General features: G+C 38.7%; 1 long non-coding RNA gene across 1 annotated transcript in view; it reads left to right on the forward strand.

Annotated features, from left to right (window-relative positions):
- Positions 1 to 21,716, forward strand: part of LOC115836735 — a 73,773-nt gene that overhangs the window by 33,331 nt on the left and 18,726 nt on the right. The window contains exon 2 of the long non-coding RNA XR_004031769.1: positions 6,457 to 6,633. This is a non-coding gene — a long non-coding RNA (uncharacterized LOC115836735). The remainder of the gene's footprint in view (positions 1 to 6,456; positions 6,634 to 21,716) is intronic.

Below are 21,716 nucleotides of genomic sequence, written 5' to 3' on the forward strand. Positions count from 1 at the left end.
ATCAAAAATAAATAATAGAAGTTGGCATAGATACAATGAACAGGAAACACTTCTATACTGCTGTTGGGAATATGATAGAATACTACTCAGCCATAAAAAGGAATGAATTAATGGTATTCACAGCAACCTGGATGAGATTGGAGACTATTATTCTAAGTAAAGTAACTCAGTAATGGAAAACCAAATATCACATGCTCTCACTCATAAATAGGAGCTAAGCTATGAGGATGCAAAAGCATAAGAATGACACAATAGACTTTGGGGACTCAAGGAAGAGTGGGAAGGGGGGTGAGAGATAAAAGAATACAAAATGGGTGCAGTGTACACTGCTCGGGTCATGGGTGCACCAAAACCTCACAAATAACCACTAAAGAACTTACTCAGGTAACCAAACACCACCTGTTTCCCAATAACCTAAGGTAATAAAAAATTTTTAAAAAATGGGTAGGAGTTTAACAGCAAAGTACAGGTAAACATATTGACTGTATATACGACATTTCTACAGTGTATTCAACAAATATTTGTTGAACTATAGTTGCATATTCAGATCTTGCAAGACTCAGCTCATCTCTCTCAAAGAAGCTGACTCTAATTCTGTATTAGGTAATTTATTTTTTCTCCTCAGAGCTTCCATAGCACCTTATCTGAACATCTTTTGTAACCAATTTTCTACTTTACATTACAGTGTTTATATACACTGATTTCTCCTGCTAGACTTAAGGTAAAATTTATAACTGTAAATGGATTCACAAACTTATTTCCATGATCCAACTTTCAGGATAATGATCAACTTTTAGAAAATTGAAAAATTAATTTGAGCCACTTTTTTTAACAGTAGGAATCATTAAAACTGGATTTTTATACTATAAGATTAAAATAGCAAATTATGCCCTTACATTAAAACATTAAATGTGCTCTAATACATTGTCTTTGTAGAATATTTCTCTTTCTAATTATATTTCTTAAAGTCTAATTGCATTTCCTTAGCTGATTTCAATTTAATAAAGGAGGAATGTAACAGAATGGAATTATACCTATTGGCAAGGGAAAAGATATATACAAATCGATTCTTCTTGAGAAGATGCTGATGGAGAAGATACAAAAAAAGATATCACTAACTCTTGGGCTGGGCACAGTGGCTCATACCTGTAATCCCAGCATTTTGGGAGGTCAAGGCAGGTGGATCACAAAGTCAGGAGATTGACACCATCCTGCCCAACATGATGAAACCGCATCTCTACTAAAAATACAAAAATTAGCTGGGCGTGGTGGCATGTGCTGAAATCCCAGCTACTCAGCAGGCTGAGACAGGAGAATCACTTGAACTCGGGTGGCAGAGGTTGCAGTGAGCCGAGATTGTGCCACTGTACACCAGCCTGGCAACAGAGTGAGACTCCCATCTCATAAAAAAAAAAAAGAATAAGGAGAGGCAAACTTGCTCTCAATCTTTAAGATGCGTTAATAATTTTTCAGGCAAACCTCATTATTGCATGATGCCCTCAAATTAATCTCACTCTAAAGTAACCATGACATATCCCAGCTGCTGGTCCAGAGCTCTGGGGCTTCAAATAAAGGCTGGAACCTCTTCACAGAGGCCAGCAGCTTGGAGGAGGATAAAACGTCTGGTGGGAGGAGAGTTCTCAGTAACTGACATACACTCTGGTTTGTTTTTTTTTTTTTTTTTTTTTTTTGAGACGGAGTCTCGCTCTGTCGCCCAGGCTGGAGTGCAGTGGCGCAATCTCGGCTCACCGCAAGCTCTGCCTCCCGGGTTCACGCCATTCTCCTGCCTCAGCCTCCCAAGTAGCTGGGACTACAGGCGCCCACCACCACGCCCGGCTAATTTTTTGTATTTTTAGTAGAGACGGGGTTTCACTGTGTTAGCCAGGATGGTCTCGATCTCCTGACCTCGTGATCTGCCCACCTCAGCCTCCCAAAGTGCTGGGGTTACAGGCGTGAGCCATCACGCTCGGCCCACTCTGGTTTTATCTTTTAATTTTACATCATTTAATTTCACTCTGTCCTTAAAACTAACAAAAGTTAAACTTTCACAGCCAACAGGATAGAAAGATGCAAAAGTTTCCATGAACAAAGAATGATACAAAGTAAGGTAGAAATTCAAGAATATTAGATGTCAGCCTCTCATATGGGACAGAAATTAGAGAGTTTAAGGACAAGTGAACTTGTCAGGTCTGATGTGTTTGTACAAACACAGAGCTAAGAACAATCGGATGCTAGAAGAGATAATACTGAATTACTATTGATATCCTAAGGCCAAAACTTGGCTTACCACTCTGGCAGTCAAAGGCTAGTATCACCTTCATGGCAAATAACTACAAAAGTAGAAGGAACACATTTTCAGGTGCGGTTTTCATATCCTATAGAGACAAGGTTTGTTTTTGAGTTTTTGGTTAATTCTTACCAGCCTCCAAATTCTAACAGAGAAAAACTATTTTTAAGGGAAGAGCAAACAGGATGTGCATATTTTACTAGGCTTCTAGTATGTTAGGATTAAGCAATGTGGTGTTGAGAAAGATGTGATCGTATTTATGTTTGACAACTCTACTAACCTGTCAGTTACTTCAGGTTCAAAACTATTGACTTTTGCACACATCCCCCCGCAAATTTACCTGTAACCATTACTAATATATCACAGGAGCTGATGAAATGCACATGTATTGAATCAGTAGCATTGATTGATATGGCTATAGTAATAAATATTCATAAACCTATGGGCAAGATAAAAGTTATTCTAATTTGTTCTATCTACTTTTGTATATAAAGACAGACTCAATTGTGGTTTTTTTTTTTTTTTCTTGCATGTAGTGTGCGTGAACCAGTATGACATCAGTACCAGGCCAGTAAGTGGATATCAGCTCAGACTGTATAATTGTCACTGGGCTGATGTTCGGTTCTGTTTGAAAACTGTAGAGCCACGAATTTTGTAAGGAAGTTGGCAATTTTCTTTGTTAGTCAAACTATCCATATCCCAAACTAAAATATTACCTTCCTCCTGAAACTGGTACCTATTTCAGCAACATCCTTCCAGTTTCCAAGACTAAATCTGTGAGTTGTCTTTGACACCTGCCTCTCTTTAGTGTTCCTACCTATTCCATTCTGAATCCTGTGACTTTCACCTTTATTAAGGTTTTGAATAAATTACAGGTTGATTATTCCCAGTTCAAAACTGTCATGTGAAATTCTCTGAAATCTGAACTCTTTCTGAGTGCTGACATGACACTCAAAATGTTCATTGGAACATTTTGTATTTTGGATATCAGATTGTGGGGCATGTTCAATGGGTGAGAAAGTATAATGCAAATATTCCAAGAATCCTAAAACTTCTGGTCTTAAGCATTTTGGATAAGAAATTCTCAACCTATACCTCAATTTCATTTCCTCTACCACCGTTTCTGATTTAGACCATCATTAATTCTGCTTTGAGTCATTGTAATGAATTCCAATTGGCTTTTAGTCTAGACTCTTCCCTCTCCAATCTAATGAACAGTTAGTTCTTCCAGGCAGATCTTTTATATATGCTCCTTGTACAAAATGATTTAATGACTCCCTACTGCCTAGTAAATAAACTCCATTCTTCACATATTTTAAAGAAAGGCTCTCTAAAACGTAGCCTTAGCTTTATCTAGCAATGAGCTCAGTGGTTATAATCAAGACCCCTCACTTCCCAGAGTCCCTTTTTCTCACTTTCAAAATGCAGAGGTTAAAATTATTTCCTTTTTTTGTTTACTATTTGATGATTTTATACTTTAATTGTTTTTAGAGTAAAATGTGTATTACATATTAAACAACTTGCATTTCTTGTTACTCCCAGAATATGATCTACAGCAGAGGGTTTCTCAACATTTTGGGGATTTAGAGTCTTTTTGAATGTTTGGTGAAAGCTGGGGACTTTCCCCACAGAAAAATTCCATACAGAATTTCATGGGGGTAGTTGTGTGGACTGTGAGGACCTGTGGAATTACTCAACACTTTCCTGAATTAGCCTCTTTTCACCCCATTCTATGTATCTACATTTTCCCAATATACCCCAGGTAACTGTTGAAAGCTAATTCAAATGCAATATCCTGAGTCCTATTTAGTTTCACTTATTAAATATGAATGACTTATCCTCTAAACCCTATAGCATTATTTTGTGTACCTTTCTCAATACCTATGGCATTCTGACTCATATGTCATTCTTCGTGTGTTTCCCTCTAACTCCATCTGTGTTGCAAAAGGCTTGCAAGCAGGGCCAGTGTTTCTCCTCTTTGCTTACCCTATACTCTTTACACCACCCCATCACCCTGATGTCGCCCTTGAACATTAAAGAAATTCCATGAGCATCTATTAAATCAATAAATGAAGGGCCAGAGGAACACTTTTAAAAACTAACTTTACATTTACTCGTGTATTTAAATTTAATTACATATTCATTTGTATTTAGAAAAATGACACAATGCCACTATTATTACCTCCAACTTGTTAAAATATCCTAATAACAAAGAACTGGAAATAAAAAGTGAAGATGGGCTATCTGGAAGTGGTTCAGCTATAGAATTTCATGGAACATTTCTGAGAAAGGCTAGAGTTTTGTCCAGATTCTATGGCAAAATAGTGTTACTGCCTATGATAATAAGGTCAACTTTCACAACCATACTGTGTGTTACATGTTGTACATTACAGTCACAATTCAAAATGTTTAACTTTGGAAAACTTTTTTGTAACCTTGGGGAAAACAAAACTTGTATCCTTGTGTCCTTTGTTCTTCAAAGTGGTACCTTAAAGATCGGAAAGAGTTCATAGAGTATTTTGCAAAAACATGCTTTGCTTTCCAAAGTGGTGTTCTTGGTTTGTATTGGGGACTAAGTAAATAACCCTTTTTGCCACAGAATCTGCACAAAAATCTAGCCTTTCTCAGAAATGTTCCATGAAATTCTATAGCTGATCCACTTCCAGACAGCCCATCTTCACTTTTTATTTCCAGTTCTTTATTATTAGGATATTTTAACAAGTTGGAGGTAATAATAGTGGCATTGTGTCATTTTTCTAAATACAAATGAATATATAATTAAATTTAAATACATAAGTAAATGTAAAGTTAGTTTTTAACCCTTTCCTTTGCTATGCATTTCTTCCAAGGAAAATAGCGGCAACCCATTCCCTAATATTACATTACACTCTTATCCCCACTAGTCAATGATTTACGTTTTTAAATTAAATGACAATAATTACTTTGATTTCCTGCCAGTCTTGAGATCAATGTTTTCCTGGGCAATTGGATACATCCCAGCTTACAGAGACTCTATCCTGAGCTCTTCTATATTAGCTTGTTAATGTCTGTGACTATATACATCGAATCTCCCCTACTAAGGAGGAATCTTAGCCAAAATCCCCAATCCTACATGGCTTTTAGCAGAAAATTGCACTTGTTCCATGGTTTATGCAGTGATCTCAGATCTATTCACTCCTCCAATAGATTAGACACATCTATTAGAAATTTCTGAAAAATTTATTTTGTACTAAATTAACATGGTAGAATAACCTAAACTTTTTTTTTCCTCTTTAATTGGGAATGGGGCGGGAATGGAAGTGATATGCTTTGGATCTGTGTTCCCCACCCAAACCTGTTAAATCATAATCCCCAGTGTTGGAGGTGGGGCCTGGTAGAGGTGATGAGTTCATGCTAGTGGTCTTTCATGAATGGTTTAGCACCATCCCCTTGGTGCTGTTTTTCATGATAGCGAGTTCTCACAAGATGTGGTTGTTTAAAAAATGTGTAGTACCGGCTGGGCACTGTAGCTGGCAGGCCAAGGTGGGCAGATCGCCCAAGGTCAGGAGTTCGAGACCAGCCTGGCCAACATGGTGAAACCCCATATCTACTAAAAATACAAAAATGAGCTGGGCATGGTGGTGTGTACCTGTAGTCCCAGCTACTCAGGAGGCTGCAGCAGGAGAATTGAGCCCGGGAGGTGGAGGTTGCAGTGAGCTGGGATTGTACCACTGCACTCCAGCCTGGGCGACAAAGTGAGAATCCATTTCAAAAAAAAAAAAACATGTAGCACCTCCTGTCTTGCTCTCTTGCTCCTATTCCTGCCATGTAAGAAGCTCACTCCCCTTTGCCTTCTGCCATTAGTGGAAGCTCCCCAAGGCCTCCCCAGCAGATACCACTATGCTTTCTTTACAGCCTACAGAATGGTGAGCCAATTAAGCCTTTTTTTAAAAATATAATAAATTACCCATTCTCCAGTATTTCTTTACAGCAATATGAGAATGGACTGATACAGGAGGTAAGCCATATGTGGCATAAAAATAACCTCATCCGAGCTCATGCTTGCAATCCTCATTGAAGGATGAGGAAGAAGACATGGATAGTTATGTAGTGGTTCTTTCAAGGTAAGACGGGCCCAGAAAAGAATCAATATTCCTTAAAACAATACTGTTGTGGTTTTTGTTTTCCAGAAGCTGGAATCATCCTAACAAGAGTGATAGTCTTTCCCCAAGTGAGACCAGGCTGTGCTATCTGGGGAAAAGCATCGCTGGCCTTGCCGAGATGCACCGACGACTCAGCTCAGCTAAGGACTTAACCAGTAGAGGACTTGCTGCAGTGGAGCCTGAGCTGGATATGGAAAGCAAAAGGTGAGTCCTGAATTCTGAACCACAGGCCTGGGGGCAGAGGGAGGCAGTCTTCGGGGAGAGGGGGAACATTTATAAACACTCTTCTTTGGATCTAGAACGGGAACACCTTTCACAGAATGCCTAACTCTACATGGTCCCCTTCTGACGTTGGGAATAAATAAGCTAAATACAGGTTTAGTTAGCTAAGAAATATAACTCTCTATATACCCATTAAGATTATATAAATTATATATTTCTTACCCTGTATTATACTTTAAAAACACAGTCAAGTATATCTAATTTATTTGTTGAGACAGGGTCTCACTCTGTTGCCCAGGCTGGAGTGCAGTGGTGTAATCCTAGCTCACTGCAATCATGAACTCCTGGGCTCAAGTGATCCTCCTGCCTTAGTCTCCTAAATCACTGGGACTCCAGTCACGCACTACCCTACCAAGCTATTTTATTTTTTTAACTTTTTGTAGAGCTGGGGACTTGCTGTCTTGCCCAGGCTACTCTCGAACTCCTGGGCTACTTGACTGTTGCATAGAAAACTGTGTCCTTCTATTGAATGTTTTGTGTTTGGTGAGCAAGACAGGATATTTTTGGGTAAAGGATGGAGGCATTTCCTTTATTGGTCATCTTGCATCGTTCTCACAGAAAGGAAAATCCACTGCCCCTACTTCTAGAGGATAAAAAATTATGAGTGGAGACACTGCAGATGCTGACAGTGGTCAACAAGCCTTCATCCCCCCACTTGAGGACTGTGAGACCAAGTTACCTGGCATAAAAGAGGGCTTCTCAAGTCTATGTGACACTGGCAGCTTTGAGGAATGATGTAAGGAGGCTTCTCAGACAGGAGGAGCTATCCTTAGTAAAACTGTCTACAAAGAGCCCATTACTTCTTTTACGCAACTCACGACTTCCTACAGTAGGTATCAGCGCTCCTAAGCAACCTTTCTTAAGCGGAATGTAGTTATGAGGTTCATGAAAGGAATGAATATTCAGACTTTCTAATGAGGCTCTGAATGAGAGAAGTGATTTCTGGAAGGAAAATCTGAATTCAATCAAGATGACAGTGCAGTTTTTGCCAGTGTAGGTGTTATGGCTGCTGGCAGTTTTGGAAGGCCAGAACTGGGATGCTGGGGGACAATGTGTGTGGGCCACCAAGCCTTCATTCTGCTTTCTTGATGTGTAACGACCCCTAATTTAAACCCATAGCGATTAGGGGCTGGAGTGTGCTGAATCAGATGTGAGCTTTGTTTCTATGGTTTTCTCAAGATCAGAAGCAATCTCTCCTCCTTGTGAAATGTTCACATCCTCCCACTTCCTCTCCCTGCTGAAGTCAAGCACAGATCTGCAGTGGAGCCATAAAAACTGTTGGGGAACTTCATTCAGGCAGCCCAAGGTTTGTTCAAAAGGATTGACAGGATCTGGCATTATGACTCAAGCCAACAGTGGAGTGACTGCGAATGACAGACGTCTTTCCTCATCCTATTTCAGGAATTAGTGGGCTTCCTGTGACATGTGTAAAGCATAGAAGTTGTGAGATGTGGGAAGGGCATTGGAGCACTTCAAGATGTTCAGAACCTCTAGTTTCCTGAAATAACTGGGAGCAGCCTGCTGGCCTGGCTGACATCTATGATGTTTTCACGTGGCTGAATGGTTACCTGGGTTTAGAGAGAGAGAGTCCCTGAAGGAATCATCATTATGGTTTGATAGGTATCAAAATGTGCACAAAGTGGTACAGCAACTCCTAGAAGAAAACACTGGGGCCAAGCTCCATGACATTGGTCTGGGCAATTATTTTTTTAAAAAGTGACCCCAAAAGCATAGGCAATAAAAGCAAAAATAGACAAATGCGGTTACATCAAACTAAAAGTTTCTACACAGCAAAAGAAACAGTCAACAGAGTGAAGAGACAATCTGCCGAATAGGAGAAAATATTTGGAAACCATACATTTGATAATGGGTTAACATCTAAAATAAAGAACTCAACAGTAAGAAAACAGCCCAGTTAAAATGGGCAAAGGATCTGAATAGGCATTTCTCAAAAGAATATGTACAAATGGCCAACAGGCATATGAGAAAATGTTTAACACCACTAATCATTGGGGAAACGCAAATTAAAGTCACAATAAGATATTACCTCACCCCAGTTAGAAAGACTGTTATCAAGAAGACAACAGATATTGAGTGTTGGCAAGAATGCAGAGAACGGAACTCTTCCACGCTGTTGGTATAAATGTCCATTAATACAGCCATTGTGGAAAACAGTATGGGGGTTTCCCAAGATATTAAGAATGAAACTATCTGCAATTCCACTATCCAAAGGAACCGAAATCCATATGTCAAAGGAGTGTCTGCACTCACATGTAATGGTAGCACTGTTTACAATAGCCAAGATAGGGAATCAACCTGCGTCCATTGACAGATGGAGGAAGTGTGCTATATACACACGATGGTATACTACTTACACTACTTCCTTAAAAAAAAAAAAAAAAAGGAGGCCAAGGCGGGAGAATCATGAGGTCAGGAGATCGAGACCATCCTGGCTAACATGGTGAAATCCCGTCTCTACTAAAAATACAAAAAATTAGCCAGGCGTGGTGGCGGATGCCTGTAGTTCCAGCTACTCAGGAGGCTGAGACAGGAGAATGGCATGAACCCAGGAGGCAGAGCTTTCAGTGAGCCAAGATCGCGCCATTGCACTCCAGCCTGGGTGACAGAGCAAGACTCCGTCCCCACCCCCCAGAAAAAAAAAGAAATAGAAGGAATTTTTTTCTGAGACAGGGTCTTACTCTGTCACCCAGACTAGAGTGCAGTGGTGTGATCAAAGCTCACTGCAACCTTGACCTCCCAGGCACAAGTGATCCTCCTGCCTCAGCCTCCTGAGTAGCTGGGACTACAGGCACGCACCACCATGCCCAGCTAATGGTTTTGTTTTTTTATTTTTTACAGAAATAAGATCTCCCTATGTTGCCAAGGTGGGTCTGGAACTCCTGAGCTCAAGTGATCCTCCTGCCTCAGCCTCCCAAAGTGTTGGGATTATTGATGTGAGCCATGGCACCTCGTCAATTCTGTCATTTTTGACAACATAAATGAAGCTGGGACATACTGTGCTGAGTAGAATAAACCAAGCACAGAAAGACAAATGCCTCCTGAGCTCACTTATATGTAGAATCTGTAACAGTTGAACTCATCAGAGAGTAGAATAATGGTTACCAGGGACTAGCAGTAGGCTGGAGGGAGAGGTGGGGAGGTGTTGGTCAAATAATATAAAATTTCAGTTAGGAGAAATAAGATTTAAGAGATCTATTGCACAACATGGTGACTACAGTTAATAACAATGTATTATATTCTTGAAAATCACTAAGATTTTAATATTCTCACCACAGAAAATAAGCATGTGAGGTAATGCATATGTTAATGGCTCAATTTAGCTATTTCCAATGATTAAATATTTGAAAGCAGTTATATACCATAAATGTGTACCTTTAATTAAAAAAAATTATTTTTTAGCAGGATGCTTTGAAATTGGGACTCAGTATTACTTAAACCTTGAAGTCTGGGAACAGGGACATAGTGCGTTTCCAAAACTGCCAGAAAGGTGTCTCTTAATGCTCTATGGATAGAAGCGGCCGCCTGTCTTACAGGCTGACGCTGGAGCCCAGCAAAAGTTATTTTGGTAGACCCTTATGGTTTAGCGATGCAAAAAGAGAACCTACTTACTTCCTTTATATTAACTCTGGATATTGATAAACTAAATAAAAATACCCTGACCAGGGATATTAATTATTTTGTTTATTCACACAAAAGCCCATTCCACGCTTGATTTTACACGTGCTTTAAGGGACACATTATGCACCAGAAGAGAGGCCTGCTGTTCCCACCTGGAAATTTTCGAATCAACCACTTCCTCCACTTACTGTAGCTCTGTGAAGACTGAAAGGAACATAAAAGCCCATGCAACACAACACTGATTCTATCGAATATTCTGCCTCATCCAACCCTCCCTAGCCCAGAGTAATTGTTCTCTCTTTTGAGTCACTAAGCTCTCATTTGGCACTTTGCATTTGAATCTTTTTATTTCACGTACTGCCTCAGCAACTGGATTGTCATTCACTTCGACCCCACTCAGCTTAAAATATTTATTTTGTACCTACCACAGGTCAGGGACTGCGAGGCACTGGTGATAAATAGAAGACAACTTGGTCCCTGGCTTCTAGCGAATAATTTCATATACAGATGAAGAGACTGACACACAATCCAAGCACAGCAGACTATGTGTAACAAGAAAGAATGACCAAGGTAACAGGTAGCAAAGCAAGAAAATACAGCGTTCAGGGCATCCCTTAGCGGGGTGTCACCTGTGCTAGGCTCAGGGCTGAGTTGAAGTTCCTTAGGCAGGGGTAGTGGAAACGAAAGGAAGGGAAATTATATTTCAAGTGGAGGGAAAGCAAGTAAAAAGAAAGGACTGGAATATGTACTATTTGATCCATGTAGGGAAATGAAAGTAGTTTAGCACCAATAAAGCATAAGATAGTGAAGATCAGCAGGAAGTAACGCTTAGACTCAGATGATAGACTTTAGCTTATTTTATTAGAGGGTCTGGATTTTATCCTAGGGCCGATGGGAAGTTATGCGATGGTTTGGGTAAGTTAGCAACAGACATTGTTATGAGTTAAAACGTGGAAAATGAATTAGAGAATGACTAAGACATGACTAAGATGGAGGCAGCTGGGAGTTAAAGACATATTTAGCTAACACAGCCTGAAGAACCTGGTGAGTATTTACAGACCTGAGGGTGCGGACAGGGAAGAGTCTAGAGCCATTCTCAAGTCCTACCTTGATGTATGTTGGTGCCACTAACAAGGAAAGGAATGAAATAACAGGTCAAGAACCTCTTTGTAGGCGAAAATAAGTTCATTTTGGACCTTTTCAGTTACAAGTTTACATCTTTGCACTCCAGGGACAATCTGAGACTACCTCCCAGGAGGCAATCAGAGGTGCAAATCTGGGCTGCTGGGAGGAAGGCTCGGTGTGTGTCTCCTCCTGCTTCTCCTCTGAGCCAGCCACTGGGCTCTGGCTCTGCAGCTATCCACTCCGGGCTTTTGATGTTGTAGGAATTATGGTGATAATGATGAATCTTTAATCAGATGGATACTTTATCCACTTATGGCATTGTTTAGGTAAGGCCGAATTTTTATCCGAGGCCTTGGGCCTGAAGTAATTTGGATGTCTCCATGAATTCATTCACCCTCTCTGTCATTTCCTTTGATGTTTCCTTTGTTTGCAGCAACAGGCTCTAACTAGTCTCTCCTGGGACCCACAGAGTCCACAAAGTGATGTGGTGCAGACACAGGGTACCACGTTTCTAGCTGTTGCCATGATGAAACAGGTGTCTCTAGAGCATGGGACAAAGGATTCTCCCAAGATTGAGGGGGGAAAATATTGCTTAAATCATCACCCACAATCACCCTTTTGCCTTAGGGACTCCATCAGGTGCTATGGTTTTTAAACATTTTCTGTATTCTAGCAGACCAGTGATCTATCCAGTTCAAAATCTAAAGCCTCTGAAAATGTATTTATTGATAGATGCCTAAAATTAAAGTGTTAATCTATGGGGATAAGCAGAAGAAATTTGACTCTGATTGCTCTGAATGCCCAATTATTTTTTCAGAGATTGATCTTAGAAGTAAATGATCAACTGACTTTTCCAAGTTAGACATATTTTTGTCAGATAGTAATGTGGTACCTAGAATCGTTTTTCAATTGGCTGTCAAAATTAAAAAGAAAGACTGCCTCCTTGAAGGTAGCCAGAACATTTCTGTTGTCTGTGAGCACACTGGTGGGGTACTTTGGAGTCAGTGTTGCACTAAGCTTTATGGCAGGGGGCAAGTGATAAAAACTGGGGTAGCCAGGGGTCCAGCTACTGCTACAATAAGGATGAGCTCTAGCCTGGCATCAGCCCAAACCAGCTGGGTGGCAAGAGGTAGGGAAAGCTAATTTTGGTAGACAGAGTGAAAGGTGAAAACGAAACAAAGAAAACCAGAAACATAGGTGAAATGGGAAGAACTGAATGTGGAAGTAAAGGGATTTTTCTTTATCTGATCACTCCTTGTCTTTAAGTGCTTTTGTCAGTTTTGCTTTACATATTTCCCTCTGCTGGAGTTTTATTTTTATTCTACTTATTCTCTACTTTCTTCTGGTTATTTTTCATTCTCTAGAGAATGATGATTAAAACTGATTTTATAGAGCAAGTATTTGTTTTATTAGTCAATTTTCCTACTGCTATGAAGAAATACCTGAGACTGCGTAATTTATAAAGTAAAAGAGGTTCAATGGACTCACAATTCCATATGGCTGGGGAGGCCTCACAATCATGGTAGGAGGTAAAGGAGGAGCAAAACCACATCTTACATGGCAGCAAGCAAGAGAGCCTGTGCAGGGGAACTGCCTTTTATAAAACCTTCTGATCTCAGGATACTTATTCACTGTCATGAGAACAGCATTGGAAAGACCCACCCCCATGATTCAGTTACCTCTTACCAGGTCCCTCCCATGACATGTGGGGACTATGGGAGCTACAATTTAAGATAAGATTGGGTGGGGACACCGCCAAACCGTTATCAGATTTTCTTTAAATTAATCATTTATTAAACACAGCTCAAATTTGAAGTCACTGTGAGAGGTAGATACTAAGAGGATTTTAATAGGTAGTGTGCATTGTTTGTACCCTGGGCAGAATTTGTAATCTAGTATGGAAGATAGAATATACACAAATGAATACATAGCAGAGCAGAAAGGGCTAAAAGTCTGGACAGTACAGTGAGAGCTCAGAAGCAAAAGGGATTACTCCTAGAGGAGAAACCAGAACAAACTTCAAAGGAGTGGCAATACTTTTAGCTTAGCAGAAATAATGGTCAATATTGCAGTGGGTGGTAGCATGTAGGCAAACGCATGAGCAAAGCCACAGCAGTGGAAAACAAATAGTAGATCCAAAGAAATCCTAACAAAAGTTGTCTGAGTGGAATCACTCAGTCTTAAAGTCTTTCAGTTTATTTTTTTCCACAAGATTTTAATGTTATCATTCTTATTATTTTCCCAGAAAACACCAACACCCTCTATTAAAACCCTATACATCTAGTTATTATGTGTATCCCGAACATTAGTCTCAAACTTTTTTATAGCTTGATAACTAAAATATGGCCTTGTGATATTTGATTAACTTTGGATAATTGTAGCTGAATGTTTATGCTATCATAACAGTTGACACTTTATCAGGCATAGCCTCTCCCTTGTTTGTAGGAGAAAACCACTACAAGAATATATTTGCATTGGGAGCTTGCCAGATTGGAAGTTAAAGATATCTTATCCAAATTTTAGATTACGATTTTTGTGAGTGACATTGAGGGACAGAACAGAGATGAGACAAATATCAAAGTCTACCATCCCATCAGTTCACTGGCTATTTGGATTTTCCTTTCCGTGAAGTAGCTGTTTAGTCTTTTGCCCATGTTTATGTAGGATTGTCTCGTTTTCTCATTGTTTTGTAAGAGTTCTTTAAAATATTTGGATATGAGTCCTCTATAAAGTGTACATATTACAAGTACGGTTGATTCTCATGATGTGCGGTAGTTATGGTCCATCAAGTTACCATGAACACTAGAAAATACAGAACCATTTTTCTGCATGGAAATACAGGGTTAGGTTTCTGTAAGCCTCTGGTCACCTTTTTTGTCAACTGATCAACGGATAACCTCTTTTTCTGTTTCAAGATACCTAATTTGATATGCATTGTTGATTCATTAATATTGAAATCACTGCTAATGGCACAACTCATGCCTAAAGGAAGCTTATCCAAAACGTGTACCTCCTCTGTAATTCACATCACAACCCTCTAGAGCTTAGGAACCATAGACAGTACTACACTTGGTCATTTACGACAGCAAAATATCCAATAAAAAGCCCCAGAATACAAAAGATGCAGCACTAAATATATCACACAAAGGGCACTTGCTTACAGAACAAGAGTCGACAGAAGGCAGAGCATCATATGACGTCCTGTTCAACCTCACATAGAAATGTGTGTGTTGGGAGACTCAAATATTTCGCTGCTCTGCATAAGTCTGTGAATGACTGAAAGTGCTGTACTGATTTTGGGATTACAAATAAGTTTTAGCAAGTAGGTGAATTCACAAGTTCAGAATATGCAATGAGGAGGATCGACTGTGCCTCACTCTAGTTTGCCGTCTTACACACTCTGTTGTCTTTTGATGGACAGAAGCTCTTAATTTTAATAAAGTTCAATTTCCCCAATGTTTTCCTCCATGGCTAATGCTGTGTGTGACTTGACTGCGAAAATTTGCCTGTATCAGGATCATGAAGAGGTTCTCCCTGATTTTCTTCTGGAATTTAAATGTCCCACTTAGATGTATGTCCATCTAATTGATATTTTTGTATAGTAGGATGTAGCGCTCATGATTTTTCCTTGATATTTGGCTAACCCATAACCATTTATTGCAAAGATTATCCTTTTCCTACTACATTGTGGTGCAAACCCTGCCATAGGTCAGTTGACTATGTATGTATATATGTGTGTGTGTGTATATATATATATATGTATGTGTGTGTATATATATATATGTATGTGTGTGTGCAAATATATATATATATATGTATATATATATGTCATCTTACAAATTCTGTTTTGTTCCATTTGTTAGGTATCTGAACTTGCACCAGTTGTAGACTGCCTTATTGACTGAAGTTTAAAAGTAACTACTGGTGTTAGTAAGGAACTTGTGGATTTATCTTTTGAGATTATCTTAGCTACTCTTAGCCCTATGTACATCTACATAAATTTTAGAGTAAGCTTATCAATTTCTGCATAAAGAGAGATTAGAATAATGTAGGACTTATTAGAATTGCATAGAATCTATAAATCAATTTGTAAAGAATTTGAGATATTGTGAATTCTAATCCACAAACGTTTACTGGAGATTATTTAGATCTTAACCGTTATTAGTAATGTTTTGTAATTTTAGTGGAAGATTCTTGCAACTATTTTGTGCTTGTTTGATTTTTCTGGAGCTATTATACATAGTATCTTTAAAAAGTTTTGTGTTGTTGGTATATAAAACTATAGTTAGTTCTTATATATTGGCCTTATATCTAATAACCTTGCCAATTTTACTCATTAATCCCAATATTCCATTTGTAGTTTTTACATGTAAAACTTACAATTTACAAAATATGTATGTATGTGTGCATATATATTAGCACAGGCATAAATAGAAAAAAATGACACTCAGTAGAGAATTCAAGCATATACCGGGATTTCATGTGAGAGTGAATATTGTATATTATCATTGAAAGTCATTTAATATATTTATATATATTTATACGTATAGTTAGACACAGGGTCTCTGTGTGTCGTCCAGGCTAGTCTGGAATTCCTGGGCTCAAGAGATCCTCCTACCTCAGCCTCCCAAAGTGCTGGAATTACAGGTGTGTGAGTCACCCTGGCTGCAAAATGTATTATATTCCCCCCTTTTACCACTCTTCTATTTCTCTTATCTTCTTGCACTTGCTGGGACCTAGAGGATAAAAATGAATGAAACTAGGATAAACATCATCTTTTTCTCATTCACAAACAGGGAAATTTCTTCAATATTCCATTACTAATACTATGTTTGCTACAGAACTTTATAGATTCTCTCCATCAGATTAAAGACTTCAGGTTTTTTCCTGGTTTGCCAAGAGGTTTTGGCCTAACTAAATTTTAATCAATGCCTTTTCTTATACATTGAAATGATATTTTTGTGTTTGAATGTGGTAAATTACAAGGATTGATTTTCAAACATTAAATAACTGCTTGAAAGAAGCCTACGTTGGTCAAGATGGGTTATCCCCATTACATACTGCCAGAATATATTTTCTGTCTTGTTAGGATTTTTGTACCCATGCCCATGAAAGATAATGACTTGAGATACTTTTTGTAATGTCATTTTCAGGCTTTGGTATCAAGGTTGCTTTAGATTAGGTTTCCTGAGAAAAAGACTGAGACAGATTTGCTTGCAGGCAAACAACTTCTCTAGGGGAGTGAAGCAAGTTTCATTATGTTGTAGCACAACAGAGGCCACGGATGATCTGAAGGAGTCCTTGAGCCTGGACGACCCCTCAGCATTTTCTGTAAGGCCAGAGGGATGGGCATTTATATCCTGAACAGCCCAGCCTTTGTACAAGGTTGCCCTGGGTTGGTATCACCTTGGAGAGATTGTCACTGTCTTAGGCCACTAGAAATGCCCATGGAGGGACCCAGCTGAAAACTGTTAGCTGCCAACACTCAAGTCAAGGAGGCAGTCAATGACTAGTCAGGAAGGCGGTATGCTATACCATCTAGGAGAGTTCCACTGGCCTCGTAAAATTAAATGGATCAAAAATGGTAGAAATAGAACTATATCTGTATACTGATGGGAATAATCTGACACAGATGAAAATTGAGAATTGAATAGAAACTTAAAAGTTGGTTCTGTGAAAAGAAAGGAAAACAAAACACAATGAAAAGAATCCTTCTCTACCCTCTAAAAAAAAAAAAACTCCAAAAAGTATAATGTGGAAACCAAAGGCATAATCATTTCCTCTATGTTAGAAACACTGAGAAGGCTGTAAGATTACATAATACTTAATTATATACCAATACCTTTGAAAATGAGGTGGATTGGATCATTTCCCAGAGAAATAAACCTGCAATTTGATTTTTCAATGTGGAGGTCATTGGTCATATTGACAAGAGTAGTATTAGTGAAGTGGTGAGAAAAGCTGATCCAAAGGCATTTAGAGACGATTAGAAGGAGAGGAAGTGGAGTAAAAACAATGCTTTGGATAATTTTGTGGGCCTAGGGAAATAGAGAACTGGAATGGTAGCTGGCAAAATAAATAAAGTCAAGATAAGTATATTTTAAGATGGCAGAAATAGCATCATATTTCTGTGCCGATGGGAATAGTCTGATAGAAATGAAAAACTGAAGCAAAAGAACAGTACAGAAATTGTTAGATGTTCTTTTTTTCTTTTAAAAATCAGCTTTCTTAGGTTGAATAGAGAGATGTTCCTGTCAAGGTAAAAAGAGATGGCAACTGGGTGCAGGAAGCACAAGACTGGCTTCAGATGGGAGCAGGAATAGTCATCAACACCTAGGCGTTCTGGTGCAGACACTGGCAGCTAAGGAAATGTGCTGTTTAGAGTCGTTGGAAATTTTCCTCTGATACTGTCTTAACGGATGAGACAACTAAAGATGTAAATTCACTTCAAGTTCTTCTATAATTGAAGTATATTTTAAATCAAAATTAACAGTTTCAGTAGGATTTAACCACCTGATCCCAAATTTGCTTGACAAAGCAAATACAAGCCAATTTTGAAAAAGAGAAAGGTGTGCGTGAGGGTTACTACTATGTAGCAATTTTTTTTTTTTATCTGTAGCAACTAAGATAGCTTGGTATTAGCATACGCATAGGTAAACAGAAAACAAAACAAAACAAAAAACAAACAAACAAAAATGACATTCATTAGAGAACCCAAGCATAGGCAAGGGTTTAATGTGAGAGTGAATATTGTGTATTATTAGAGAAAAGTCATTTAATAAGCATTTGGGATAAATGAGTATCCACATAAAGAAAATTAGATTCCTATGCCAAAGTATCCACAAGAATGCCACATAATCCAATACCTAAATGGGAAGAGTTAATAATTGGGACTTATAGAGGAAAGATATGTCTATTCTCCAAAGTCTTCTTATAAATACATATTACCCCCACCCCCAGGAAAGTCAGTCTTTTTCTCTATGCTCTTTTATGCTCTAAATGGATTTGGATAATGAGGTATCTCTCACTATGGTCTCTGTGATGAAAAATAGTCATCGGTGGTGAATTGATAAGAAAAACCCATTTCTAAATGGATTTATGGTGGCATTCACTAATACCCTGCTTCTACATGTTTTCCTCAGTTTAAATATTTTATGAAAAACGCCCATCTTGCTTGTCTATGCTACATAATCATATATATCCATCTTTTATGACATAGCATGTCTGATGAACGTGTTTCATAAATATGTTGGGTGCCTCCATCAGCTGCATTAGCACTCCTGTTGGCATGAAGAAAGGAATGCTCCATTTACCTATGTAACACACCTTTACATCTTGCACGTGCATCCTGGAACTTCAAGTAAAATAAAATTAAAAATAAGTTGTTTTTTCATCAAAGAGGAATACAATTTTGAAATTACTTGAAGGATTTAATGATCTTACCTGCAGAATTCTATCAGCTGTCTATTTATGATTGTTTGATAATTCACTTAAAATCTCCGGTTATTTCCAATTTTGGTATTGTATTGTTATTAAAACTATTATCTTAATAAAAGGAGTGATATTTTGTCCCAAAATTCTTCCATAGAACTTTGTTTCCTTGCTCAGCCCTTCTCTCTTCCTGTGCCTGGTCCATTCCTCGCCCGGCTGATCCATGCCCCACAGAGCTTATCCAAGCCCCACAGAGGTGGTCCCTGCCTCACGGAGCTGATCCATGCCCCACAGAGCTGATCCAAGCCTGGAATGTCTTTGAAACCAGTGGGAGTTCTGCAGGGGGCTTGGCAGGTGAAGCTGAGAAATGGGACCTTTGTAATTCTTGCCTCTGCACCTTGCAGGATTTGTCAAAATTTTTTGACTAGAGATCCGAACGCTTTCCTTTGAATTTTGTGAGCTCCTTAGATCTCTGCCACAGACATTCTTCTTAAAGCACATCCAGCCAGATAATGATCTCCTGAGACTCCTACCTGCTTCAGGTCCACGCATTCCTCAGTGGGACTTGTTGGGAGGTAGTGTGTGCTTGATCTTTATTTCTGAAACTGAAGTTCCAGCTAAGAAATATTGAGGGCATCTAATTAGCATGAGAAGCACACATCACCTTCCATATACACCACTTTTTTCTTCTACATAATTCCAATTGAAAGTGTGCTCACTTAAGGAGAAAATTTAATTGAAAGCAGTGAGAGTAGGCTGTCCACCATCGTTCACCTTTGGCCACGGCTCATGTAGCTGATTTCACCCTCTATCCCTCTTGTTGCCCCCAAAATGGGCTGAATATTTCCTTCAAGCTGTACTCTGTATCCACAGCCATTAATAGATTACATGTATAAATAAGCAATAAAAGGTTTTGAGTTTCTCATGCAGAATCAGGAGTTGGGCCAATGAAAACCAAGACACATTGGAGTGCCAAGAATTGCAAATTTTAATCTTGAAGTAAGAGCAAATCCAAAAATGAGGTTATGTCACCAAACTGAGGGCAAAGAAGTGGGGTGAGGCAATTCAGTTATCTATAAAGTAGTGGGAAAAAAAATTGAGTAGGGTCAAATACATGATATTTAAAATTGAAAGTGGGGATTTAAGCATGAACCCTTCAAATAGAGTAGAAAGGGAAGTGTCTACTGGTTTTAATATTGGGGGTGGTTATCACTACCTTGTCTTTCTGGACCAGACACAGAGGTTAACCTCTGTTGGTACAGCCTATGTTCTCCCATATCCATTTACTCTACATATACAAGTAAGTTAATATATATTTTTTGAAAAGATGAGGTCTTGCTCTGTCACCCAGGCTGGAATGCAGTGGTGCAATCATAGCTCACTGCATTGTTGAACTCCTGGGCTCAAGCATCCTCTCATCTTGGCCTCCTAAGCACTGGCATGGCAGGCATGAGCCATGGTGCCTAGCTTAAATCATTTTTATTATTTTAATATTTTATTTCTGCCGTAAGAGTAAATTGCAAAGAAATATGCTAAACTTTAAATATTTAAACTCTACAGGATGTCTAAAATCTAGAGCTGTCAAATCATAAAATGCACAACCTCATCAGGTGGTGAGGCCCCGTCACTGAAGGTAAGTGCAAGCTGGAAGCCTAGCTGCCCTTTTTGCATTGGGCACAAGGTTGAGCCAAACACTATCAGTTACCATTTCTGTGAGGCAGCTCTGTATGAGATATTATAGTTGTTAAAACTGTCAGAGTGGAATTGCTCTGCAATTCTACTAGTTCAACTAGTTGCTAATTAAACAGTTTGCATTGACCTGAAATTACCTGCAGAATGAATTTGGTGCCTCTGAATACTAGAGTGAAACAAACTAACACAGAACATAGCTAAAGTTAATATTGTGTAAATTGAATTTCTAAACAGGTACAATATTGCATTCGCAATATATAACAATTTTACATTTGAACTTGTAATGCTCCTGCTATCTGAAATAAAGCAAAGTAGAGGTCGTAAATGCTAAGTTATAGTCTAAATAATATACACACTAAAAGTAATGAGCACAGGCTTAGTATTTGAAGAAATGTAGAACTACTTGCAAGGAATATGTAGTATGAACACCACCAAAGCACTTATTTTCTGCTACTAGTGTTTATAGATATACTGGTCACTGGGTTCCGGTAATATGCATTTTTACCTGTAAGTTACTATACAGGCTATAAGTTCATTCACATAGAATGATTGTAGGATTGTTGTTAGTGATAAGATTGCACACATAGAACGACAATATACTCTAGAATTTCAGATAGGCTTTAATTCGAGTATTCAATCTTATTATTCCATTGAAGATTGAGATATCACAAAACTCCAACATGTTGGTATATACGTTGACTTTGTTAGACTATCTCTAGGCAACCTTAAATGGAACAAAATATCATTATCAGGTCACATGTTCTAACAGAGGGGTTAGAAAATATGATCTTGATATCAGTGATTGCATTGTATTTTCAAGAGAGGAAGAAAGAGGCCAATGTGTAAATTGTCTTGGCATTCAAATTAGGCTCCTTAAGATAGGACCTAGAGTGAAAGTTAAGGCTTTATCGTTGGTCCCGATTAGCAAAAATAACCACATATAATTCAGTTAATTTGTTGTGACACAAATAAAAACAGATAAAATGGTTTTGTTGAGTTGTCAGTGACTCAATCATTTTTCCTGTAAGAATAATCCCAGCTACTCGGGAGGCTGAGGCAGGAGAATCACTTGAACCCAGGAGGTGGAGGTTGCAGTGAGCCAAGATCATGCCACTGCA

This window comes from Nomascus leucogenys, chromosome 9 (assembly GCF_006542625.1).
Source record: "Nomascus leucogenys isolate Asia chromosome 9, Asia_NLE_v1, whole genome shotgun sequence".
NCBI lineage: Eukaryota > Metazoa > Chordata > Mammalia > Primates > Hylobatidae > Nomascus > Nomascus leucogenys.